At 37.1% G+C, this 10284-nt stretch overlaps 1 pseudogene across 1 annotated transcript; it reads right to left on the reverse strand.

The window, feature by feature from the left end:
- Nucleotides 1-7118: 7118 nt before the first annotated feature.
- On the reverse strand, nucleotides 7119-10001 carry LOC147515864 (phosphoinositide phospholipase C 2-like; annotated as a pseudogene). Its single transcript, XR_015212997.1, has 7 exons — nucleotides 9935-10001; nucleotides 9763-9819; nucleotides 9425-9673; nucleotides 8869-8963; nucleotides 8189-8351; nucleotides 8008-8094; nucleotides 7119-7480 (listed from the first exon to the last, which is right to left on the reverse strand). The product of XR_015212997.1 is annotated as a phosphoinositide phospholipase C 2-like (transcript).
- Nucleotides 10002-10284: the final 283 nt, after the last annotated feature.

Below are 10284 nucleotides of genomic sequence, written 5' to 3' on the forward strand. Positions count from 1 at the left end.
TTCGGTTCTTAAAAGTGCGATACTAACCTGCCCATTAGAATAGCCACTTTCTTTGTTCATCTTGATTGTTATTCTCAACTACTTTGAAAATATTGTAGACAGGTAAAAATGGCCCCGTAGAACAACTACACATACCACCAAAAAAAAAAAAAAAACATGTATTATTAACTAACGAATGGAGCCAGGGATGCACCTATTGCCAAACCATATCGCGAATAGATAGATTGTGGTATGATATGCTCATAGAAAATATGGAACATGTCAAATGAGGTTGTATAGACCCATCAAAATGCACAAGAAGTTCACAAGTCAATCTGGATATAATCGTTTTAGATATGCACTACCGAAACAACCTACTTTTGTGAAACTAAAGTTTCCATAAAATTGCCAACTTTTCGATCAAAACATTCAAATTAGGTATAACCAGGTTCAAATTTAATATCAGAATGTTAAAAAACGAGAGTGATAATAAGATGATGGAAAAATACTCACAACTTTGCAACAAGTCAGGAAAATAAAAAACGTACCTTTGACACAAGTAAAATCGAAGTAGTATCAACCCAACTAAGTAGTGAAAATGAAAACCAATTAATTGAGAGAAATAAAAAGCAATTAATTCAGATGAGTGAGAGAAGAGAAGAAAGTGGAAGAGAGAAAGAGGATGGCGGTAGTGAGAGAGGAGAGTATTGTAGCGAGTAGCAACAGTGAGAGAGATGAGAAAAACATAAGTTATCTTTTATGTTTCAACAAAATAATGAGAGCGATTTATTTTCGTTTCCCTCTTTCGCCAAATTTACAAGTTTTTAGGATTTGTAACACTTAGCCCACGGTTTGCTCCAATTCCAAAGTGTTAGAAATTAATTCTAGAAATTCCTCCTAATAAAAGTAACACTAGCGCTTATTTAGTGTTGCCAACTTACTAACGGTAATATAGTGTTACAAAAAAAAAATAGTGGGTGTTACAAATATCCGGATATGGTGTAGTGGCAACTTTGTTTCTTGCTCATTAGCATGGTATTGGTATTCACAATTCAATCAGAAAACAAAGTTTAAAATTGAAAAACCTTACTCGTTCGATCCAAAAACCTTTCAATGTAGTAATCGATTAAATATCAAACTCGTTTGCACGCGGAAATCAAACTCTGATTTCAGTTTAATGAAAGACTGTAGGGTACAGTTTTTGAAAATAAAATACTGAAGATCATCCCTAAAATCCCCGAAATTTAGAAGTGAGGGCGAGTTCCATTCTTAATTTTCTTCTTCGTATGTATTAGGTCTTATAAATTTATGGGATGGACTTTGCTTATGGGGTTTAAGCCTTTTGGGTATTGGTGGCGGTTTTTTATTTTTTATTTTTCTTTTAAGTGCGGCTAGTCTAGCAAACCAGCGTCCACCCTATTTTATTTCTATTTAACCTAATTTTTTAGATGGTCTTTTTTTAACTAATTAACTTAATTAAGAGGTATAATAATAATATTTCTGGAAGTCACATTATAAGTGATTTCGAAAACTTGGCAAATTCACTTTTAAAGTGATGTTGAATATATAGATATTACATCACTTTATAAGTGACACAATGAGTGACAACACCTTTAAAGTGATGTTGAATACAAAGATATTGCATCACTTTATAAGTAACACAACGAGTGACGTAAAAAAGTGCTACTACATTACTATCTCGACATCACTAATTAAAATGATATTGTACAACTCTACTACATCAGCTTCTGAAATAAGTGATGTTAAAAAAAATTATGATAATTATTACATCACATGCTAAGAAAAGTGATGTCATAGTTTTCTTATGACATCGCTTCGCTGAAAGTGATGTAAAATTAGCGATGTCATATGTCATATTTGTTGTAGTGAGAAGAATAACAAGAGATTGAATTCCACTTTAATTAATACTTAACTTGCTAGCATAGAGTTTGTTGCGAAACACTAATCTTTACGTTCAAACACAAGGTTCAAATATAAAGATTAGACCTTTAATGATCCCTAATTAATTATGGTATCTCTAGTCATAACTAATTTGCAAGAGAGAAAGTTTGTTTTCCATTCTTATGGCAAAACTCTCTATTCTCTAGTTTAGATTAAACTCTTCTTATTTCTAAGTCAAGAAAAACCTAAACTTGAAGTTCTAACCAACAAATCAAGTCCTCATCAAAGCTTCATTTAAACCCTCTCTAATGGAGGTTTAGCTTTAATTCATGAGACTATCATGAATAAAAGAATTAGAAGAAAACATAATAGAAAGAGAAGCAATTGAATTGAATAATAATAATAACTTGAAGGTATTTTAATGGAGGTTTTATAGAGGCTACAATTATAAACCCTAATTACTTAAACTATACTAAACTAAAGAAAGGGGGGAGAGAGAACTAAATTATTCTAACTAATGGGAGGGAGAGAGAATATAGTTTTGCCTTAATCCTTTTTATATAGGAAAAGGTTACATTTACAATTTCGTGTATGGGCTTTAGAGCTATGTTTTGGGCCACTAAATCAAGCTCAAAACCTAATTTTTTAAGTCCAAAAAGGGTTTCTCTATGATAATTTACTTAAATGCCCTTTTTGTCTACTTTTACTACTCTGATTAGGTCAAGGCTTAGACCATTAAAAAGCTCTTTCTGAGTCGGTCATTTTGACATATAATAGGCCCAATTCAGAGGTCTGAGTACAATGATACAGCTTGCGAAAGTTCTATTGACTTTTCTGCTCTTTTTCTACCAACGTTGACTTTGACTTTTCAGCTTTGACTAGGCTTTCAAAAGGTTTTTCTCCATGAAACTTGGACTTTAATCATATAATTTCTCTAGCATGTAAGTTGACTCCTTTCTCTTGCAAAAGTGATGTATTTCTTCACATAATTAATTCTAAGACCTAAAAAACACAAAAACATGTAAACATTATTAACTCTTATTTTTTATAAACATAATTAGCCTAAATATAATACTATTAAGGGGTTGAAACTATAGTTTTGGGCTCTTATCAAGCCACCCCCAAACAACATTTTGTTTGCCCTCAAGCAAATATGTGAAATTAAAATAAGTGACCAAAAATGTATTCTTAACTACTCTCATTTTGCTGAATGCGACTACATTGACCATATGCAATAAGGCCTTAAACCACTAAGAATTCCCTAGTGGACAAGTTATAGCCTCGTGAGAGTTTTCTAAATAAGGTACTCACAAACTTCATTTATACTACAACGACTAAGAAATAAATGTAATTGTCACCTAATTTATCTCAGATATCTATACATCTAACTAGCAACAAAAACATTAGGCCTGACAATATTCCATTCAGGTTTAGGAAAATTTGGCTAGAGCACAATCAGTTCATGAACGTGGTAAAGTTAAGCTGGAATGAGCCAATTTACAATGGACCTATTCGCCTAGTAATGCGTAAGCTCAAAAGACTCAAGGGTACTCTAAAGCCCTGGCACAAAAATACCTACTGGGGCACTAAAGATAAAATTGCTCAAGCAAATAAATCCCTCAAAGACATCCAAAAATAGCAAGAGCAGGAGTCTTTTGATGTCCAGCTTCATTTACAAGAACTGGAAACGGAAAAACTCATCTCTAATCTCATGTACACTAAAGCAACTATGTGATAACAAAGAGCATGCATCAAAGAGGAACTTGAAGGGGATAGAAACTCTGCTTATTTCCAAGCTAAAGCAAGAATACAGTAGTCCAAATATTTTATTGAGGAGTTCAAGGCAAATGAAGGAACTATACTACGTGACCAATGTCTCATCAAGGAGTACATGGTACAAGCCTACAAAGCCAAGTTTGAAGCCATCCCTGTACTACATAACCAGTAGCTACTAAACCTCATCCCACATGCGGTTACTGAATTGCAAATGACATGTTTATAGCTATACCTAGCTGGAGAGAAATAAAAGACACGGTCATGGGTATGGATCCACAAAGCTCCCCAGGACCTGATGGCTTTCAGGGCATGTTCTTCTAGAAATGTTTGAGCATAGTGAGCGTTGATGTTTGTCGAGCCATTACTTTTTTCTTCACTGATCACATCATCTTGCAAGGAATTGAATGAATTCAAATTTTCTGGTGTTGATTCCGAAATGCAAGAATGCTTAGGAAATTGGTCAGTACAGGCCACTTTGTTTAAGTAACTTCATTTTCAAGATTGTTACTAAAATTTTAGCTAATCGGCTAACATCTATTGCCATGAACATCATTTGTTGTGAGCAACATGGTTTTTTGAAGGGGAGAACAGGAAGCATGACAATTGTTATGGCCTAAGAACTCATCAATGATATGCATATAAAAAAATGGGGTGGAAATCCAATCATCAAGTTGGACATCTCTCAGGCATTTGATTCTCTCAGCTGGGACTTCCTCTTAATGGTACTTGAGAGATTTGGATTCAACCCAAATTTTCATGACATGATCAAGAACATTCTCAGCATCGCAAAGATTTCTATTATGATAAATGGTGGACCTTGTGGGTTCTTTGGCACTTGCAGAGGACTTCGACAAGGGGATCCCCTATCTCCTATTCTTTTTGCTATTGCGGAGGATGCTCTCAGTAGAAGTATAGTAAGGCTACAAACTTCAGGCAAAACCATCCTTATGGCTTTTGTTGGGAATACATACTCTCCATCACACCTTCTTTTTGCTGATGACATCATTCTATTTGCAAATGGAAGTTTAACAGGCCTCAAACACTTGAGAAATTGCTTGAATGACTACCAACTAGCGCCTGGTCAGCTCATTAATAGGGTAAAAAGCAAGTTGTTCCTCGGATGCATGACATAACCAAAAGAAGAAAGGTGGAAGCAATATTTGACATGAAGGAAGACTCTTTGCCTTAGGTATATTTGGGGGTACCACTATTCAAAGGTCGTGTCACACAATCCAGCATGCAAATTCTAGTTGACAAGATAAAAAAGAGAGCAAGTGGATGGGCAAGAAAGTTACTTTCATTTCAGGGGAGAGTGGTCCTTGTGCAGACTATACTGAATAGCATACCAGTGTACAACATGGGAATCTACAAATGGTCGAGAAAGAGCAAAAAGGAAGGGGAAGAAGCCATCAGAAACTTCATATGGTCTAGAAACCCCGCAGTAAGAAAGACTATCACACTAAAATGGGCGAAAGTTTGCAAGCCAAAAGCGGAAGGTGGGCTAGGCCTCAGACCCCAGAAAGAGTTGAACCTTGCACTTCTCATGAAACTGGCATGGTGAATGATCACGAAGGACAACTAGTGGTCACAGTATATGGTATAGAAATATAAAATGAAGCATGGACAGTGGATGGCCAGTCTTAAATGCTTATCCATCTGGAAAGGGCTTAAATGGGCTTTAGAAGAGATGAAAGGGCATATGTCCGGGAATATTGGCCCAGGTAGCTCTCTAGACGTTTGGAGAGATGATTGGGCTGGTCCAAATTCGGTGATGGCCTTGCATCCGCACTTTGACTGGAGTAACGACTCTTCGAGACCTTATTGTGAACAATTAGTGGAGCTTCCCTGATATTTTGATCAATGTCTTTGCTATTCTATCAATGGACCTAAATTCTCTACTGCCTCCTAGTACCGAACTTGAGGATAGAAGAATTTGGAAAGTGGATAAGGAAGGGAAATTTTTTGTGTTCTCTGCCTTCGAAATAATCAGAGAGAAGGGGCAGTTGTTTGGTAGGGATCAACCATCTGGAACAGCTACGTACAGCTGGAATTGCATGGAAAGTCTTGCAAAGAATCATTCCGACGAATGACAAGGTGAAGCGTAAAGGCATTCTGATTGTTTCCAGATGTGATGGATGCAAAGAAGAGGAGGAGAGTTAAGAACATTTGTTATGGAGCTGCCCCACCTCTCAAGCCCTTTGGGAATGGATTCTACAAATATTTCATTTGAATCTGCAAATAGCAAATGGAGTGGCAGACATAAAATGACATATGAAAGCAAAAAGACTTGCAAGTCCTTTGATCAGAGAGCTGTGGACTTCTGATGTTCTAAGTATGCTTGTAGGCATTTGGAAGATGAGAAACTCTCAACGATACAATGATTCAAGCTTCAGCTCCGGACACACAAGGAAACAGGTAAGGAAAGGCATTTAAACTATTGGACGTCTGTCCAAGAGTCACATGTATAACACTGTTGCTGAACTCGCTATACTCCACTCTTTGGATATCGAATGCAAGCCTAAGCCGTTTAGTGCAATCCAACAAGTTAACTGGTATCCACCTGAAGAAGGAGTGATTAAAATTAACTGTGATGGATGCTCACTTGGAAACCCAGGATGTGGAGACGTTGGATTAACTTTCAAAGATTATCAATCCAATCTACTTGGAATTCTGGCACAAGGTCTCGGGGTGGTTACAAATTATGACGCAGAAAGCATTGCGCTCACATTAGCAGCAGAGAGTGCCATTTCTCACGGCTGGAGGGTAATATGGATAGAAGCTAACTCCTAATTGATTGCTCATTCTTTCGCAAATGGTCACATCTCTTGGAAACTAAAAATGAGATGGGAAAGAGCCAATAAAAACTTTATCTCCTACAAGATAACACACAATTAGAGAGAAGCTAATTTCATTGCAGACTCGGTAACAAAGCATGGTGCAACTTTGGATAAAGATGTATCGGAGTGGAGTACATCAAGACCATATTTTGTACCCAAAATTGACAGTCCAGACCGGTTGTACTTTAGATTTAGCTAGAGTATCACTACAAAAAGAACGACTTTACCCGACAGACAATAACTGTCGCCAAAAGTATTACCCGACGGCCAAAAACCACCGCACGACCGTCGAAAAATGCTCGGTCGGCATAGGCTTCCGACAGTTATTAACGGTTAGAACAGGCCGTCGAGGTTGATGATCTATGCCGACGGTTATTCCCACTGTTTTGGACTGTCAGGTATTCCTGCTGCTTTGGACCGTCGGGTATTCCCACTGCTTTGGACCGTCGGGTATTCCCACTGTTTTGGACCGTCGAGTATTCCCACTACTTTGGACCATCGGATAAGTCAAGTGTTATAGGCCGTCGGGTATTCCAACAGTTGGCGCCTGTTATTGTCCGTCGGGTAGTTTATTACTAGACAGTTGGTATCCGTCGGGTATTAGTTTTTTTGATTAAAAAAAAATTTGGTTATAATAATTCTTTCAGGTATCCCAATCCCAACATTACATTTTTTCCCCTCCAATTACATTCTTGTAGGTTCCCACTCAAAACTCATAAGAAGCTTCACACACTTGTACTTATCTCCCTTGCGACTGTATAGTGGGACAACACGAATTCCTGCCCTTAACTTCGGCGGCAAACATGTTTGGCCTCCAAAATCATCCTTTTCAGACATGTCATACTCATGAACCTCAATCTGAAGCAAAGCAAGCTCGGAGTTGTCAACGGAAATTCAAACTCCTCATTCCAAACTGGTGTCCAGTTATCCTCAACTGTCTTTGTCTTCTTCATAACAGAATCAGTAGGAACTCCAGCAATTCCAACCTGCAGGGAGATCAATTCAATATATATATAAGACAAATTATCTCTACCATCATCAATTTTTTTTTCCTTAAAATACTGGCATGGAATAAAATAAAAAAGTAATCCAAAGACTCAACTATACTCAAGCAAGAAAGTGGTAAGACGCTTGCTGGGTTCCCCAATAGCATAGAGCTTGGGAAGCTCGGACTAGTCATCACATCATCCAGGCAGACCTACATCATGGCTAAGGGGCTATACCCCCCCACAAACTTTCTCTAAGAAAAAAAAAATACTACTACATATTGCTATATATACTATATAGTCATAAGTTTAACTTATTTGTCCCCCTTAACTTGAAATCCTCATTCCGCCCTTGACATCATCACATGGGAATGGGATTATTTAACAGAACAAACTAATTTACACATCAAAGAAGTCAGCAAAGAGGTAAAAGTATAAGAAGACCGTATATTGTCAAAACCACACAATGATGTTAGGAAATGTGGAAACTACTTGAAGCTTTTCAACAATAACTTTTAGCATCATACCCTTGTATAGAAGTCTGGAGGGGAATATACGTCAAAGTGTGTGTGATGAAAATCCATATGCCAGCCTTCTCCCATATATACTCGCACCTAATAAGTGATAAAAAGTCGCAATCATAATAAGGAATAGAGAAGTTACTCAAACTGAATGCAAGTCTAATCGTGCATTATAAGATGAAATTACCTTAAATATTTTCTTCACAGGTAAACTTGCTCTAGGATCAAAGATCTCATTGTGTGGACCAACTTTGTGTAGAAATTCAGGCATTTTCACATATCCACACCCTCCATTGGCCCTAAACATTCCCTGCATCAACCATAGTGATCTCACGTATCCCCCGCCATAGTAAATTCACATGTTATCCGGTCAAGAAAATTATGAGTACATTTGTCCAAAGCTGATTGTAAAGTAAGATGCTAAAGAAGAATCAAGAAACCCACTCCTCCAAAAACACGAAGTCGTGTCGTGAAGACAACAACAATTATTACAGGCATTAACAACAAGAATCAGTAATCATGAATTTTACTTAGATTGGGAAACCTAAGGTTTTTGAGCGAAACACTAATCCTATTATTCAATGTATAAACTTTGTTCTTGCTTCCCTACAAGTTTACATCACCGAGATAGCTGCCACTTCCTTCGAAAAGCCCAAGGTGATGGAGATATAGGTACTAGCGCGTATCAGGGGTCCATGTATGACCAAGGTCTAACACAACACAATCTTAACAATAGAAAATCTTTGGACCCTAAGAATACAGATATAAGAAAGAGGGCACCAAAAGATAGAGAACCCAAAGCACAAGTTCTCATCTATAGCCATCTTCACCACTTAGTGATGATGAGAATAGAAGGAAATAACTCACGAAGATTCTTCTCCGGGGTATATACGTATGGCAATTTGACTAAGCTTCTGACGAGAAAAGGAACTTGATCCAATTGATTTTAAATGATAACCAAGCTGCAAACAATTAAGCACAAAATTAGAACAACATTCTTTATCTAGAGGCCCACCATAATAACTATTAACATCACCTCATTGAAAGACGAAATGCATTAGTATCACTTTAGACAATATAAAATGGAAAGTGAAAGGCAAAAACTGAAACTAGCTAATTTACAGCACACCGCACCTAGTCACCTACAAGTGTACAAATACTGCTATCCGAAAAATAGCATGTCAACTGTCAACATCATAGATAAAATCAAGGCAAGAGATGAACAGATGCATACTTCCAAGTCCCCATACTACATCAACACTACTAGGACTCAGCTTAGATACTGTGTGTCCAATTTAAATATGAGGTATCCGAAACAGATGGGTTGTCAATGAAATACAAAAGGTTCGCAAGGTTTGGAAAAATATTTGCAAGTAGCCTAGTAATATATTATGAAGAAAATCAAATCATTTAGATTTCAAACCTTTGAAGCCTCAATATCGTAATCAGCATCATCATATAGACGCCCACCAATAAAGAAACCATCTGGTTCAATTGTCGTTTCCAGCACTAATTCACCTTTCTGCAGAGGAGCATCGCCACTATTATCTACAGTTACAACTCTTATATCAACACTAGAAATCGGTGGAGAAACTGAACCCTCGATATACAATCCCGGTCGACCAGAAAAGGATAGAATCTTTTCTTGACAACCATCAATTGTAACTGAAACCTAGAAAAGAAAAGGTAGTAAATACCATGTTATAGCAACAGCCCACATATAAGAACAGAGTTCATATTGCTCAAGGAATCATTTTGTACCTCTGTGGCGACAGAAAGATGGCCATTTCTTCCAGTCTTGTCACCTTTCAACTTCATCTGCAATATGGTTGGCATATTGCCAAGTTAATCAAATAATTTTGCTAAAAATGTTTAATCATATAACTTGTGAAGCGTCCTTATCAATATACCATATTAAGTTGCAGCGTTTTACCTTGTAATTATTCTTGTGCACATTAAAACCAAGAGGCTTGGCAGCTTCCTCTATTTTAGACATTATTTCATTTTTTTGGTATTTGAGAAGTAAAACGTGTTTCTCGGCTGACGAGACCCTATAGTTGGAAGGTGCAAACAAACGATTACAAAGGAGCATTCATTAGTCAGTCCAAAAAATGAAATTTTTAGGAGATAAGTCTTTTCCCCACTCACCCTAATTTGCAAGTTTCATAATAAAATAAGAGACCTTACAGTTGCAGGTCACAAAGATACAAATCAAAGGGAAAGTATTTGTTTCTCTATTCTGTTAGAATAAAGGGGAGGTAGTAAGCAGGACAGACCTTAACA

This window comes from Coptis chinensis, chromosome 2, assembly GCF_015680905.1.
Source record: "Coptis chinensis isolate HL-2020 chromosome 2, ASM1568090v1, whole genome shotgun sequence".
Classification (NCBI taxonomy): Eukaryota; Viridiplantae; Streptophyta; class Magnoliopsida; order Ranunculales; family Ranunculaceae; genus Coptis; species Coptis chinensis.